Raw genomic sequence first — 17,023 nt, 5'->3', positions numbered from 1 at the left:
AAGAGAGGGCATGCAGGCTTAGGGACCACATTGGAGGTAAGGCTCTTATGGTTGAACTGCTGTGGTGTCTGCTGTTACTTTAAAGGCAGCCCTGCCTTACATGCAGCTTTCGAAATACAATTAAGCCCAAATTCGACTTTGGAATTAAAAGTACTAACAAAGTCTCAAACTACCTTATTCTTACATATAAGATACCCCTAAGGCCTGCACTAGGAGCGACAATTGTAGGGTGACTTGTGATTATCAGCAGGAGCGTAATAAAGGATGTTTTATGAGTGCTGGTGAGGAAAAAGCTGCCAATTTCTTTTTTTCCATTTGTAGTACATTAGCTCCAAGGGCTAGCATGTGAAGGCTTTAGTTAAAATTAATAAAGTCTGTCTTTTGATAGAAGTGACCTAAAAATATAATTAAAGGTGTCAAAATATTAGCTAAGATAAATCCAACAACTTGTAAATGTTAGATTCATCATAACTGTTACAGGGGAAGATTTTGGAGCTCTTTCCTAAAGTTATCTAAAGTTAGCCCTGTGACAGCCTCTCATGATTGGTCAGCCATTGACAGGCTTGCCAGGCTGTCTTGGTGAGTTATGAAGTGGCCTGGACTTAGACAAAGGAACCATTTGGTGGGAGGAGAATTGCAGGAGCAGGTGTCAGAACAGGAAGTGTGGCCAAACTGGTCTTTAATGGGGAAAGGACAGCCAGGACAGAAACCAGACCTCCCAGACAGATAGGAGCCCCTGTAATTGGATTAAGAGATGAGTCAGAAGCGGAATGTAGGAAAATGTTAGCCACAACTGTGGGTGGGCTTAGCCAGGCCTGAACCTTTGCGAGAGATGTTTTCTCTCTTTAATTTTTGAGAAACAGTACTTTTTGTGTTTAAAATGTGCCAAAATTCCCAGGAAGTGGTAATCACATAAGGTGGGAACTTACACCCCATTGGCTGACGTGCCCACCTGCTTGCTAGCCAGGAAGCCTGGATAAAGTGAGAGAACTTCCCAGCAACTCAGATCCCTGCTCTAAGAAATCAGAATAAGAAGGACTGCCATGCTGAACCCCTGCTCTGTACTATGAAGGATTGCAATCTGGAGAACTGGAACTGCTGCACACCCCGGGCTTCAACACAAAAAGGCCTTTGCCATGCTTCTAAAGATTCAGAAGTGGACTCCCTGTAAGCAACATGTGCAACGGAAGCTACAAAGAGTCCCTGTTGACCCAGGCATCGGGCTGAGCAAAGCCACCGTTGTCGACCCACAAGCCCATCTGAGGAGGGGACCCCCTTGACGTTGAGAGAAAAAGCTCCATTAAATAGACTAAGGGCCTGATTTAGATCTTTACAGTGTTACCGCCAAGTCACATCAACAGCGGGCCCAAAAAGACTGCCAAGTCAACTGTGTTGTGCCCGCCATATTTAGATGCATTGCAACTGAGCCAAAGACCGACATGATGGAGTGCATCTGTTATGCAAGCTGCATCCCACAGCCAATGGGGTGTACTCCAGTGCTGACAGGAGGGCACTCCATCACCGTTTTGATGGTGGGATCTCGCAGAACCTATTTAGATCACACAGTCGTACTGAAGGTGAATCAGCTGCAGGCTCATGATGGCAGGAGTCTGTCGCAGGACCCATTTAGTATAATATACTGTTGAATACTGGACAATTGTGAACACTTTCAAAACACACCATAAGACACACTCCATTTCAGACAACGATCCTTTGCCTTCACACTGCTGAAGACTAGACAGTCAGTTGTATTATTAACACAGGAGCCAGTTTTGTCCTGTGTTCCTCTCCCTCTGTGTTTTGGTTAATTTTACTTTCAGTATCCTTCATTTATTTGGGCACTAGATTTGTTTAAATAAATCACAATGGTAGGGAGGAGAAAGCCCCATTTCACAGAGGGAGGGATGTCTGTCATGGTAGAGTAGAGACAAAATTGTTTGGAGTACGATACAAAATACAACCATATCTCAGAAAAGGTAATTGAGGTCCAGAATAGTTGACAGAATGAATGCTGTAGGAAGCAACCTGTGCACACAGGAGGAGATTAGGAAGAAGTGGAATGACTTGTGGGGAGAAGGAGTTCCCTGGCCTCCAATCATCATCTGGAGGCCCAAAGGACTTGTGGTGGTTCTCCCAGCCCCACAATACAACTCTTTCCCTCAGAGGAGAAGGTCTTGTGAAGTGGAGTATGGCAAGTTAAACTTAGCAATGTCTCAGCAATCACAAATATAGTCCTGCCCTTAAATAAGACATTTAGAATGGTTCAACACCCTTAGCAAAACGTATATTTCTAAACTTGACTCCACATCTTGTTCCATGGCAATTACTAGCCTCATGATTGTATCTCTTTTTTTAACAATGTGAAATATGTTTAGTCAGATTGTGTTGTTCCCTATGGATCATCCCTTCCATTTGTTCAGTACCTTGCTTACTATCAATGTATTTTGTTGTTCTCCCAACAGGTCCAAAGCTCCATCTGCGTATAGTATTTGTAAGTTGTATTTTCACCTATTCACATCATACGCACATCTGTGTAAAGGTTGTAACTGTGTGTTCATCTCCACCATAGTCACTGAAATAGATGTGTGTGATTTACTTTTAAGCAAGGATTGCGTACGATGTCAACAAATGACTACAACTATCATGATGCTGTGGTTTTGTATCTGCAAAACACTAGGGCAATGTAATGTTGCTCCTCCTTCCTTTACTTCCATATGTGAACACATCTCAAAAACCTGTGCATTTGATAGTCACCATGTCATGCTACTGATTAAACTTTCACTTCTTGTGTATCTCAAGCATGTTGACACCTTCTCATAGCTATGTTGAAGTGATGTAAATGCTCACATAATTCATAGTCTTTTGAATCCAAAATTTCCTACGATTTGATGTGGCATGATGAATAGAAGTAAGAACACACAAGTTACTTTGTACTGTCCATATGATGACCAATGACAGTTTCAATATTAAATTGAACCACAGTTTGTCTACTTTTTTGTAGCTTGTTAGGCCTCGGAATGGTCAAGTACTATAATCTACTCACCATTGTGTTGGATTGAATGTCTGCTCCATGTAATGTATAATTCAGAAATAACACTTTTGCAATTCAGGACATCTCTACAATGACATCACTGGAGCTGGCATCAGTGTAAATCAGCCTGCATGTTTAAAACACTGAAAATCACACAAAGGCCTAATCAATCTATCAGTCTGTTTTTACTTTTAAGGTTGTCACATTTGTAGATAAAAGCACACATGATGCACAAACTAGTAATTAATTACATATTATCATCATTCTTCTCAGGTCCACCCTCCCCCTCCCAGACAGTGGACTACTGTCTGCCATCCAAGAAATCTCTACTCCAGACTAGGAGCAAGCCTTCATTGAGGATTCCACTTCTGCAAGTCTGGATAATCGGGAGTCAGCTGGTCTATCTGGTCTGTCTGACCAGACAGCTACAGTGAGTTGCACTTGGCCCGTACCTAAACCTCCCACCCCAGCTGAAATACCATATCAGCATGAGCACACCTCCACTTCCTGTGTACTGAAGACCTATACACCAATTCTGTGTCCCCCAGTACTGGCCAACATAAACACTGCCTCCAGTTATGCCAAGACCCAGTGGGATGGGACACACTGCTTCAAGGGTACATCATAGTTGGAGTAGGGGTTAACGAAGGGAATCTGTGGGATGCCACTTGAGGCCACTAGGTCCTTCGTCAACCAGACCACCATTGACGAAGCCGTACAACAGTCCCAAGACATGATTGGCCAGGTTGTAACTGAGATTCGGGAGGTCCAGGAGGTACAGTAGGCACTCATGTTGGAAATACACAAACAAAATGAAAATATGAGCTTCCTGATTGGGGTGATTTACAACATCTACCACCACATGAGCAGGGCTATTTCTAGTCCATCTGCCCCGTCTATGTTTCCTCTACATCTGGCCCAAGTACACCAGTGCCAGAACAGACAGGGACTCCCTACCACATGAGAAGCCTGCACCTCCCACCCCAGCCCCTGCACCTGTACCCCCTCCTCCAAAGAGGGGACAGTGATCCGAACCACCAGGAGAGGAACACAAGACTTCCACTACTGCCTCTAAGAGATGCAGATCCTAATATACTCCAGTGTGTGTCTACCATTCCATGTGTGAACAATTTCAGGGACACATTAACCTTTTCTGAGGACAGTTGTATTTTGCACATTGGACTACAAACTGTTTTTGGCTCTACTACTATACTTTCACCCACCATGATAGACATTTTTGTTCATGTTCTCATTTCTTGATTCACCTTTCTGTTCTTTTGTGCCCTGCAAAAAAATAATGTGGACACAGACTATAAGGCTCTTATTGTATTTATTGTGGCATTTCATGTGTCATGTCTGCCTTCCACTATCATGTTGTCCTATCTTCTGAACATTTATTTGCAAAAGAAAATAATTAGAAATGACAGAGGTAATGTACATACATATGTATGTTACAAGTCCTTGAAGAAATCAGAGCTGAGTTTCACAAACCATGCATAACTCCAATAGTCTGTGCCATTTAGAGGTGAACACCCCAAGACCTTCACACCATGGAAGAAAGGGAATATTGCATGGGATCAAATTAAATAGGCAACTGTCATTGATGCACAACCTCAGCTGGAGCCTCACATCCTAGCCACAAAATAGGAATCCTACATCAATAAGACCAATAGTCTACCTCATGGCAGTACAATAATTTGAGGTCACATTACAGGACAATATGGTGGTATCTTGTACAATGTAACAACCACCAATCAGTGGTGTGCTAAAACAATTATCAACTATGAGGAAACACATCAACAGCTACCTCCACTGAACACAAATTGAAGATTTAGTCAATGTGAATGAAGAGCAGTATGCTATGGCTTGACTTACACATGTGGCTTGAGCAGGGTAAGTGGCATATGTTGTCTTGATAGCAACAACACAATGAAAACAGGTCTGATCAAATCACCTGAACTTCCTTTCAATCACAGTTCAAGTTGTCTCTGTAAAAGATCTGTCCATCCCAAGTGGATATCTATCCTGGGCTCAACACATGTTCACTTTGCACTTTCCAACAGCAAGATATCACTGCAAAAGTCACATCTTTGAAATGTCCAAATAAAGATGACATTGTGAAGGACCCTAAAGCAGAATAACAAGGGATAATTAATGATACCACATAATAAATGTGACTCGTAAAACAAGATAGGAGGACACATATTCCTAGCACAACCAAAGTTAATCTATGGCAACAAACACTGTGGTCAATGTAAGGAATCTCTGATCCACTAACAACTTTGCCTTGGACTTTCCTGAACTGACCATTTCGACCAAGTTACCATTGCATACTGATATGTTCCCTTTGTCACAATTTGTATTGACATTGGAGATTACAATATGTAAAGGTGCACCTACACTCAAGTGAAGAAGTGGTCAATGACATATTGACGTAGGTCAATTCCTTCTTCACCACTGTTATCTTCATTGGCCATTTCAACATCCTCACCTGGTGGCTCTTCACAGTCTCCATCCTCTGCAATTACTGGGATATTCCTTTGCAGGGTGATGTTGGGGTGATGCAGCAGGCAACTGTGATCTGGCACACATTATTGGGTGAGTAAAGAAATGCTTCACGGGTCTTGTCCAGACACCTCAGCCTGGCCTTGAGTGCCCAAAATCCCACTCCACTGGCCTTCGTGTTTGTCCCCTAACTTTTTACCTGCCTCCCTCTACATTTTAGATGCTGGTTTTGCTGGTTTTAAGACTCTGCGCACCTTACTACTGCTAACCAGTGCTAAAGTGCATATGCTCTCTCCCTTTAAAACATGGTAACATTGGATCTTACCCAATTGGAATATACAATGTACTTATAAGTCCCTAGTAGAGGGCACTATGGTGGTCATTCCAACCCTGGCGGTCGGTGTTAAAGCGGCGGCAAAACCGCCAACAGGCCAGCGGTAAAAAAAATGGAATTCCGACCCTGGTGGAAACCGCCAACAGAGACCGCCTCATCAACACACCGCCCGCCACGGTGGTACAAATAAACAGCGCGGCGGTCACCGCCAACAGACAGGCGGGAGACAATGTACCGCCCACTGTATCACAACCTACCAATCCGCCACCTTTTCCGGGGCGGTAGCCCCGCCGATAAAAACACGGCGGAAACAGCCATTTCGAAGGGAAAACGCTCACCTCCATACACCCAACGAGGAATCCGAACAGCATGGAACCCGAACTCCACATACTCCCAGCGATAGTCTTCCTGCTCCTCTACCAGGAGCACGAACGCCGGCGCAGAAGACAACAGTGAGTACTGCACCTACGACACAGGGGAGGGTGGAGGGGAAAATATTACGGGTACCCACATACGCGACACACCCACCTTCACCCTCACCCACTACAACACACACATCAATGCATAGCAACACATCAGAGTGACACCCCCCAAACCCCCCGGAAGAATGCAAATACAAAAGGAAATGATTCTAAACATTGGAATATATTGTATTACTGCCAAAAAAATATATATTCACATCAAAAACTCTTATATACATAAATGTACAAGTCCGAGCATTGTAGCAGGCATTGTTCATGGACCACTGGGCCCAAATCACATGGGCAAAGCCCACACAGGATACCTGACTCCAACGGAGAGAACACTGCAGGGGCATCAGATAGCAAAACTACAGGCACCTCAGGGGGAAGGGAAGGGGGGGCACCTCAGCCAGATGAGTGCACGATGCCAGATCCACGAAGGGCCTCCATGGCCACTGTTCAATCCTGGGGAGTGCAAAGCCACAGTCTCTCAAGTCCAGACAGTGGGTGGGCTGCCCACTGTTACATCCTGGGGAGTGCAAAGCCACAGTCTCACAAGTCCAGACAGTGGGTGGGCTGCCCACTGTTACATCCTGGAGAGTGCAAAGCCACAGTCTCGCAAGTTCAAACAGTGGGTGGGCTGCCCACTGTTACATCCTGGGGAGTGCAAAGCCACAGTCTCACAAGTCCAGACAGTGGGTGGGCTGCCCACTGTTACATCCTGGGGAGTGCAAAGCCACAGTCTCTCAAGTGGATAACAGTCTCCACTGGTTCTGGAGGGGGCCTGGTGCCCAGAGTGCCTCGTGCAGCCCTGCCCGACACAGATGCGGGCCTGCCCCTGCCGCTCATGGGCCAGCGGTGCTTGAGATGAATGGCCCAGTTCAGCGGTGCTTGAGACGGCGGTGCCCAGTTCAGCGGTACTTGAGATGAAGGGCCCAGTGCAGCGGTGCTTGAGATGAAGGGCCCAGTTCAGCGGTGCTTGAGATGAAGGGCCCAGTTCAGCGGTGCTTGAGACGGCGGTGCCCAGTGCAGCGGTGCTTGAGATGAAGGGCCCAGTTCAGCAGTGCTTGAGACGGCGGTGCCCAGTTCAGCGGTACTTGAGATGAAGGGCCCAGTGCAGCTGTACTTGAGATGAAGGGCCCAGTGCAGCGGTGCTTGAGACGGTGGTGCCCAGTGCAGCGGTGCTTGAGATGAAGGGCCCAATTCAGCAGTGCTTGAGACTGTGGTGCCCAGTTCAGCGGTGCTTGAGATGAAGGGCCCAGTGCAGCGGTGCTTGAGATGAAGGGCCCAGTTCAGCGGTACTTGAGATGAAGGGCCCAGTGCAGCGCTGCTTGAGACGGCGGTGCCCAGTTCAGCGGTGCTTGAGATGAAGGGCCCAGTGCAGCGGTGCTTGAGATGAAGGGTCCAGTTCAGCGGTACTTGAGATGAAGGGCCCAGTGCAGTGGTACTTGAGATGAAGGGCCCAGTGCAGTGGTGCTTGAGACGGCGGTGGCCAGTGCAGCGGTACTTGAGATGAAGGGCCCAGTGCAGCGGTGCTTGAGACGGCAGTGCCCAGTGCAGCGGTGCTTGAGATGAAGGGCCCAGTTCAGCGGTGCTTGAGACGGCGGTGCCCAGTTCAGCGGTACTTGAGATGAAGGGCCCAGTGCAGCGGTACTTGAGATGAAGGGCCCAGTGCAGCGGTACTTGAGATGAAGGGCCCAGTGCAGCGGTGCTTGAGACGGCGGTGCCCAGTTCAGCGGTGCTTGAGACGGCGGTGCCCAGTGCAGCGGTGCTTGAGATGAAGGGTCCAGTTCAGCGGTACTTGAGATGAAGGGCCCAGTGCAGCGGTACTTGAGATGAAGGGCCCAGTGCAGCAGTGCTTGAGACAGCGGTGGCCAGTGCAGCGGTACTTGAGATGAAGGGCCCAGTGCAGCGGTACTTGAGATGAAGGGCCCAGTGCAGCGGTGCTTGAGACGGCGGTGCCCAGTGCAGCGGTGCTTGAGATGAAGGGCCCAGTTCAGCGGTGCTTGAGACGGCGGTGCCCAGTTCAGCGGTACTTGAGATGAAGGGCCCAGTGCAGCGGTACTTGAGATGAAGGGCCCAGTGCAGCGGTACTTGAGATGAAGGGCCCAGTGCAGCGGTGCTTGAGATGAAGGGCCCAGTGCAGCGGTGCTTGAGACGGCGGTGGCCAGTGCAGCGGTACTTGAGATGAAGGGCCCAGTTCAGCGGTGCTTGAGACGGCGGTGCCCAGTTCAGCGGTATTTGAGATGAAGGGCCCAGTGCAGCGGTGCTTGAGATAAAGGGCCCAGTTCAGCGGTTCCGGCCATGGCGGGGAGGTCATTTGCCACCTGTCCTGTGGCTGGCGGGGCCCTCCTGGGCAGCTGTGCCGGGCCTGTTGGTGGCCTCCTGCCCACCTGGGATGGGGCTGGCGGGGCCCTCCTGGCCAGCTGGGCTGATGGCGGTGTTGTCGGGCGTGCTGCCCTTCCCAGCCTTCCCTGATCGCCTGTGGCCCTTCCCCACCTTGGGCGGTGTGCCAGCTGTCTCTACACTTCCTGCCGGAGCCATGGTAGGGGTTTTAGTCCCTGGTGTTTACACCCTCTCGCGCCGGCCACTGCCTATCTTGGGATGTTTCTCCGGGGGTGGGCTGCCCGTGCCTTGGCTTCGCACCAAACTGGCGGCCCTGGAGGGTGGGGCACTCCACAGTCCATGGCAGACTGTGATGACAGGGGCCGGTTTTGTCGTGGCTGAGGTGCTGACTGTAGTCCTATGACATGGATGGGGTGGGGGAGTTGGTGGAAAGAGGTTGAGTTTAGACAGGAAAAGCTTTTTAGGAGCAGTGGGAAGGGTAGGTGTAGTGGGTATGGGAGTGGAGGAAGAGGTTGTGGTTGTAGGAGTTGTAAGTCTGGTGTCTTTGGGTGCAGGTGCTTGGGCTGGAGGCTGTCGTGAGGTGGATGGCTGTTGGGTGGGTGGCTGCCTGCGTTTGTGTATCTTGGAAGAGGGGGTCACAGACACACTGGGAGAGGACACAGGGGACATGTAAATGGCAGTGGGGGTGGTGACTGCACGTGTGAGGGGGTGCTGGTGTGTGTGCTGCTGAGGGACGTAGTGGCTGAAGATGTTGTGCATGCAGGTGTGAGTGGAGACGTGACAGGGAGGGAGGAGGGAGACGAGGAGGAGGGGGACACAGTGGAGGCAGTGGGTGTTGCTATATCTGTATGTGGATGTTGCTTGTGTGAATGCCTGTGTGATGTGTGGTGCTTATGTCTGGCTGAGCTTCCCCTGGGTGTTGAGGTGTGTGCAGGCTGGTCTGATGGTGTGTCTGGGATAGGCAGAGGTACAGGTGATAGGGTATGGGTGGAGGAAGTTGGAGGGGGGAGGCTAGAGACAGGGACAATGGCTGCCATCAGTGCTGAGGCCAGAGTCTGGAACGATCGCTGAAGGGCAGCCTGACCAGAATGAATGCCCTCCAGGTATGCATTACTCTGGTACACCTCCCTTTCTACACCCTGGATGGCATTCAAAATGGTAGACTGCCCAACAGTGAGCGTCCTCAGGAGGTCAATGACCTCCTCACTGAGGGCAGCAGGGGTGACTGGGGCAGGGCCTGAGGTGCCTGGGGCGAAGGAGATGCCCACCTTCCTGGGTGAGCGGGCACGGGCCAAACGCTGAGGGGCTGCTGGGAGGGCGGTGTTGGTGCGGTGGGTGGCGGCTGTACCTGTTGTTGCGGGGGGCACAGATGTTGCCGCCACCCCAAGGGAGCTCCCTTCAGAGGACGAGTCGGTGTCACTGATGTCTGCCCGAGTCCCCCCTGTGGAGCTCCCCTCGCCCTCCGTCCCACTGGTGAATTCGGAGTCCGTTGCGTGGCCCTCCATGGCCATGTGGGATGCAGCTCCCTCTTGCTCCGATGCCACTTCTCCTCCACCTGATGATGCTAATGCACACATGAACAGGAAGCCCACAAAAAAGGGGGGGGGGAGAATAAAGACATGTTGAGTGCTTGCATTGGTGACACCGTTGGCGGACAGGACAGACACAGAAGCCCCCTGCACTACGCCGCGCACTTGGGGTCGACTACTCAATCCGTGGGACATGGCCTACAAGCCTATGTGCGACATCTGCACCAATAGATGACACAGGGCCATGAATAGCTGTACTTGGCACCCTACAGAGGTGGGGGGCGGGGGCACAGGGCCATGCCTTACAGAGGGGCCTAGCCTACAGAAATCGTCCTGGCCTAGGGATACCCACAGCCCTCCTCCCCCACCCAGACACCTCCACGGCGCGCAAAGTCAACAGAATGAGAGTGTACTGACCCCCTTGTGTCTGCTGTGATGTCCTCATGCGCCCATCCAAATCGGGGTAGGCCACCACCAGGATCCGGGACATCAGGGGGGTCAAAGTCCGACTGGCACCCTTCCAACGTTGGGAGGCCATCCCCAGCTGAGCCTCCACCGTCTTCCTGCTCCAGCAGCGGATGTCCTCCCAACTCTTCCGGCAGTGGGTACCCCGTCTGTGGTGGACCCCCAGGGTCGTCCTTGGCGATGGCACGCCAAATATCGATCTTCTGGTGGGCGCTGACCTATGTGAAATGTACAGGGGGAGAAGAATAGTCATCACCTTCTGCACCCTCAATGTGAGTGGCCCCCCATCCCTACCCTTGCCATGTGGCACATGCTCTCACCGTCGTTTGATGCATGCCTCAATCGCTCCCCTCCCCACCATCTTTCATCCACCCCACTCAACACAGGCATAGCCCATAAAGCATGCTCCCAGTGTATTTACCTGTTTGTCTGGAGGACCGTAGAGTAGCGCGTAGTGGGGGAGGACCCCATCCACAAGTTTATCCAACTCCTGAGCAGTGAAGGCAGGGGCCCTTTCCCCAGTCACATCCAGACCGAGGTCACAGCAGCACTTGCAGTGTAGGTCCTCTCCTGTCGAAGATCAGGTATCGAGTGATTAAGCAGATAGAAAATGGCAGTCACGCCCGCGGCGGTGCGTACCGCGACCGCCGGCGCACATCATCATTGGCTCCTGAGACCCATAGGGTTCAATTTTAACCAATGCTGCTTTGCGCCGCGGTCTTCGACCGCCTACCGCCACGGTGTGCCACGCCAGCGCATTTACCTCACATCCCATTGTCGCACTTCACAGGTCAGCCAGCCGCCATTTCAGGGGCGCACATGGCTTACTTTTTACTGCGTCACACATACCTAGGCCTTGCATCAACACCCATGCAAACCATTCAATGGATTGAGAGTCGTGTTATGTGCAAGCTGTGGTTACGTACCTGTGGGTTGATTGACTCTGTGCTCGCTGTTGTCCTTCATAGGCACCGTCCGCTGGGACATGCGAGGAGATGGAGGAATCCTCCGGTGTACAGACCGCTGGTGGACCTGTCGACAATGGAGGAAAGACATGTCATACTGACATACAGGCTTGACCGAGCCACTATTCATGAACTGTGTGCCCAGCTGGAGCCAGACCTGATGTCACCAATCCGCCAACCCACAGGGATCCCCCCTCTAGTGCAGGTGCTGTCAGTGCTCCATTTCCTAGCAAGTGGGTAATTTCAAACAACAGTGGCCATATCATCAGGGATGTCCCAGCCTATGTTTTCCAAGGTGTTGTCCACAGTGTTTTCTGCCCTGCTGAAACACATGCGCAGCTACATCGTTTTCCCTGAGGTGGGGGATTTGCCTACAGTGAAGGGTGATTTCTATGCCCTTGGACATATCCCCAACATCATAGGTGCCATTGATGGGACCCATGTGGCTTTGGTTCCCCCCCACAGGAGTGAACAGGTGTACAGAAACAGGAAGAGTTATCATTCGATGAATGTGCAGATGGTGTGTTTGGCAGACCAGTACATCTCCCATGTTAATGCCAAGTTCCTTGGCTCAGTGCATGACGCGTACATCATGCGGAATAGCAGCATCCCTTACGTGATGGCTCAACTCCAGAGGCACCTTGTGTGGCTAATTGGTGACTCTGGTTACCCCAACCTGTCATGGCTACTGACCCCATTGAGGAATCCCAGGACAAGGGCAGAGGAACGGTACAATGAGGCCCATGGGCGAACTAGGAGTGTGATCGAGCGGACCTTCGGCCTCCTGAAGGCCAGGTTCCGCTGCCTCCATATGACAGGTGGATCCCTATTCTACTCACCAAAGAAGGTGTGCCAAATCATCGTGGCCTGCTGTATGCTTCACAACCTGGCTTTGTGACGACAGGTGCCTTTTCTGCAGGAGGATGGTCCAGATGGTGGTGTTGTAGCAGCTGTGGAGCCTGTGGAGAGTGAAGACGAGGAAGCCGAAGAAGACGACATAGACAACAGGAACACAGTAATACAGCAGTATTTCCAATGACACGCAGGTAAGAATACACACCAGCATATTACATATACTTAAACACTACTACCTCTCTACTGTCTGTCCTTTTCATCCAGTGTATGGTAACTGAGTTGTGACTTTCCCTTCCGATTTCAGAGATGTGGGCCCCACTGTGTGACATCTGCTTTGTTTCCCCATGGACTACAGCTGTGTGACATTGGTATGTTGGCATCACAATATAAATCAGCATTTTGGCACGGTAATGTCTAATACATTTGTTCAAAATCACAGCCAGACTCCTGATTGTTTTGTGCAATAACTGTGTTTATTACAGTGCTTATATTGGTGGATGGTTGCTAATCAGTGAGGGGTGATGGTGGAGGAATGTCCATGGCAGAGTCCAGACTATTTGTATCACAGGTGCATTGTCCAAATGCCTCTGGAAAGTGGAGCAGGGGCAGTTTAAGGATGGACAGGGTGAAAATGTTGGACAGTGGGATGACAATCAGGGAGGTATCCTTTCCTGGCGGGGTCTTGGCATCTTACTCTGTCTTCTTCCTGGATCTCAGGGACCGCTTGCGGGGTGGTTCTCCTTCTGCAGGGGGTGGGGTGCTGGTTGGTCCTGTGGCGGGGCCTCCTGTCCACTAGCGCCGGCAGAGGTGGTAGGCAGTTCTTGGTCCATGCTAGTGTCAGGGGCCCTTTGTGGTGCCACAGTGTCCCGCAATGTGGTGACTACCAGATTCAGAGCCCCTACAATGGTGCCCAGGGTGGAACTGATGGTTCGTAGTTCCTCCCTGAACCCCAAATACTGTTCCTCCTGCAGGAGCTGGATCTCCTGAAACCTGGCCAGTACCGTCGCCATCGTCTCCTGGGAATGATGGTAGGCTCCCAAGATGGAGGAGAGGGCCTCGTGGAGAGTGGGTTCCCTGGGCCTGTCCCCCCCCCGTCGCACAGCAGCCCTCCCAGTTCCCCTGTTTCCCTGGGCCTCTGTCCCCTGGACTGTGTGCCCACTACCACTGCCCCCAGGTCCCTGTTGTTGTTGGGGTGGTGGGTTAACCTGGGTGCCCTGTAGTGGTGGACACACCGCTGATTGACGTGTCCTGGGGACAGAGGGATGGGCCCGCTGGGTGGGTTCTGTTCTGTTGTTCTCAGAGGGGGGAAGGTCTGCTGTGGCCTTTGGCTGTCTGAGGGGAACCGACTGTCCCGAGGTCCCCGATGGGGCGGGCTGGTCATCTAGATCCAGGTCGACAGAGGTGCTGTCATCACTGTGGGCCTCTTCTGGGGGTGGAGTGGACATTTGTGGACCCTCCTGTGCGGTGACGTGGCGTTCGGGTCCTGCAGGGGTATAAAACCATGATTATTGCATCTGTGTGTGCCATAGTGTGCAATGGGTGGGTGCCCGTGTACCCCAGTGCTTGCATTCCTGTGTGGGGGCTTTTGTGACGGGTGGTTTGGGGGGGAGATGGGGATGTGCAGTGGGCATGCTTTGGTGATGGGTGTCCATGCTTTGTGGTCGCATGCAGGGCTTGGGGTTGGGATGGGTGGGTTGTGATGGTGAGACATTTGCAAGGAGTAGGTGTGATGGGGGTGAGGGTGGGGGTATGAGTTGGCATGCTGGTGGGGTGGATGAAGTAGTGAAGATGAGACTTACCAGAGTCCATTCCTCCAGATACTCCTGCGAGGCCCTCAGGATGCAGGATCGCCAAGACCTGCTCCTCCCATGTTGTAAATTCTGGGGGAGGAGGTGGTGGTCCGCCGCCAGTCTTCTGAACCGCAATGTTGTACCTGGATATCGTTGAACGCACCTTCCCCCGTAGGTCGTTCCACCGCTTCCTGATGTCATCCCTATTTCTTGGGTGCTGTCCCACCGCGTTGACCCTGTCGACTATTCTGCTCCATAGCTCCATCTTCCTGGCAATGGAGGTGTGCTGCACCTGTGTTCCAAAGAGCTGTGGCTCTACCCGTACGATTTCCTCCACCATGACCCTGAGTTCATCCTCAGAAAACCTGGGGTGTCTTTGCGGTGCCATGGGGTGGTGTGGGTGATGTGTGGGGTGGATTGTGTGGTGCTAAGTGTGGTGATGTGTATTGGTGTGTTGTGTGAAGTGCGTGGTAATATTGCTGGGTGATGGTAATATGCACGTCTGGGTGCTCGGATCTCTATTTCTCTGTGCGTGGTCCCGATTCTCTGGGAGTGGAGGTTTGTGGGTGATGTGGGTGTGTGTTTTATATTTAATTGGGTGTGTGGGAGTGGTGTTTGTATGTGTATCAGGTGTGTGTATTTTGAATTGTCCAATGTGGCGGTGTTTTGGAGCTGTGTGTGTATTTTGAGCGCGGCGGTGTGTACCGCCAATAGAATACCGCGGTTGAAAGACCGCCGCGTGGATTCATGTGTCGTGATAGTGTGGGCGTATTTCTGTTGGCGTGACGGTGTCGGTTTGGTTATCGCCAGTTTCTCGCTGGCCTTTGGTGTGGCAGACTTTTGTGGATGTCTGTATTTTGGCGGTTTGCGTGTTGTGGGTCAGAATGACCGTGGCGGTTTACCGCGGCCGCAGCAGTATGTTGGCGGTCTTCTGACTGCGGTATCCGCCTTTTAACGCCAAGGTTGGAATGACTTCCATAGTCTTTTGAATCCAAAATTTCCTACCATATGATGTTGCATGATGAATAGAAGTAAGCACACACAATTTACTTTGTACTGTCCATATGATGACCAATGACAGTTTCAATATTAAATTGAACCATAGTTTGTCTACTTTTTTGTAGCTTGTTAGGCCTCGAAATGGTCAAGTACTATAATCTACTCACCATTGTGTTCGGTTGAATGTCTGCTCCATGTAATGTATAATTCAGAAATAACACTTTTGCAATTCAGGACATCTCTACAATGACATCACTGGAGCTGGCATCAGTGTAAATCAGCCTGCATGTTTAAAACACTGAAAATCACACAAAGGCCTAATCAATCTATCAGTCTGTTTTTTCTTTTAAAGTTGTCACATTTGTAGATAAAAGCACACATGATGCACAAACTAGTAATTAATTACATATTATCATCATTCTTCTCAGGTCCACCCTCCCCCTCCCAGGCAGTGGACTACTGTCTGCCATCCAAGAAATCTCTACTCCAGACTAGGAGCAAGCCTTCATTGAGGATTCCACTCCTGCAAGTCTGGATAATCGGGAGTCAGCTGGTCTATCTGGTCTGTCTGACCAGACAGCTACAGTGAGTTGCACTTGGCCCGTACCTAAACCTCCCACCCCAGCTGAAATACCATATCAGCATGAGCACACCTCCACTTCCTGTGTACTGAAGAGCTATACAACTATTCTGTGTCCCCCCAGTACTGGCCAACATAAACACTGCCTCCAGTTATGCCAAGACACAGTGGGATGGGACACACTGCTTCAAGGGTACAACATAGTTGGAGTAGGGGTCATCAAAGGGAATCTGTGGGATGCCACTTGAGGCCACTAGGTCCTTCGTCAACCAGACCACCATTGACGAAGCAGTACAACAGTCCCAAGACATGATTGGCCAGGTTGTAACTGAGATTCGGGAGGTCCAGGAGGTACAGTAGGCACTCATGTTGGAAATACACAAACAAAATGAAAATATGAGCTTCCTGATTGGGGTGATTTACAACATCTACCACCACATGAGCAGGGCTATTTCTAGTCCATCTGCCCCGTCTATGTTTCCTCTACATCTGGCCCAAGTACACCAGTGCCAGAACAGACAGGGACGCCCTACCACATGAGAAGCCTGCACCTCCCACCCGAGCCCCTGCACCTGTACCCCCTCCTCCAAAGAGGGGACAGTGATCCGAACCACCAGGAGAGGAACACAAGACTTCCACTACTGCCTCTAAGAGACGCAGATCCTAATATACTCCAGTGTGTGTCTACCATTCCATGTGTGAACAATTTCAGGGACACATTAACCTTTTCTGAGGACAGTTGTATTTTGCACATTGGACTACAAACTGTTTTTGGCTCTACTACTATACTTTCACCCACCATGATAGACATTTTTGTTCATGTTCTCATTTCTTGATTCACCTTTCTGTTCTTTTGTGCCCTGCAAAAAAATAATGTGGACACAGAACGTAAGGCTCTTAGTGTATTTATTGTGGCATTTCATGTGTCATGTCTGCCTTTCACTATCATGTTGTCCTATCTTCTGAACATTTACTTGCAAAAGAAAATTAGAAATGACAGAGGTAATGTACATACATATGTATGTTGCAAGTCCTTGAAGAAATCAGAGCTGAGTTTCACAAACCATGCATAACTCCAATAGTCTGTGCCATTTAGAGGTGAACATCCCAAGACCTTCACACCATGGAAGAAAGGGAATATTGCATGGGATCAAATTAAATAG

Source organism: Pleurodeles waltl, chromosome 4_1 (assembly GCF_031143425.1).
Source record: "Pleurodeles waltl isolate 20211129_DDA chromosome 4_1, aPleWal1.hap1.20221129, whole genome shotgun sequence".
Classification (NCBI taxonomy): domain Eukaryota; kingdom Metazoa; phylum Chordata; class Amphibia; order Caudata; family Salamandridae; genus Pleurodeles; species Pleurodeles waltl.
The sequence above is the reverse complement of the archived record's forward strand: the minus strand, read 5'-3'. Positions refer to the sequence as shown.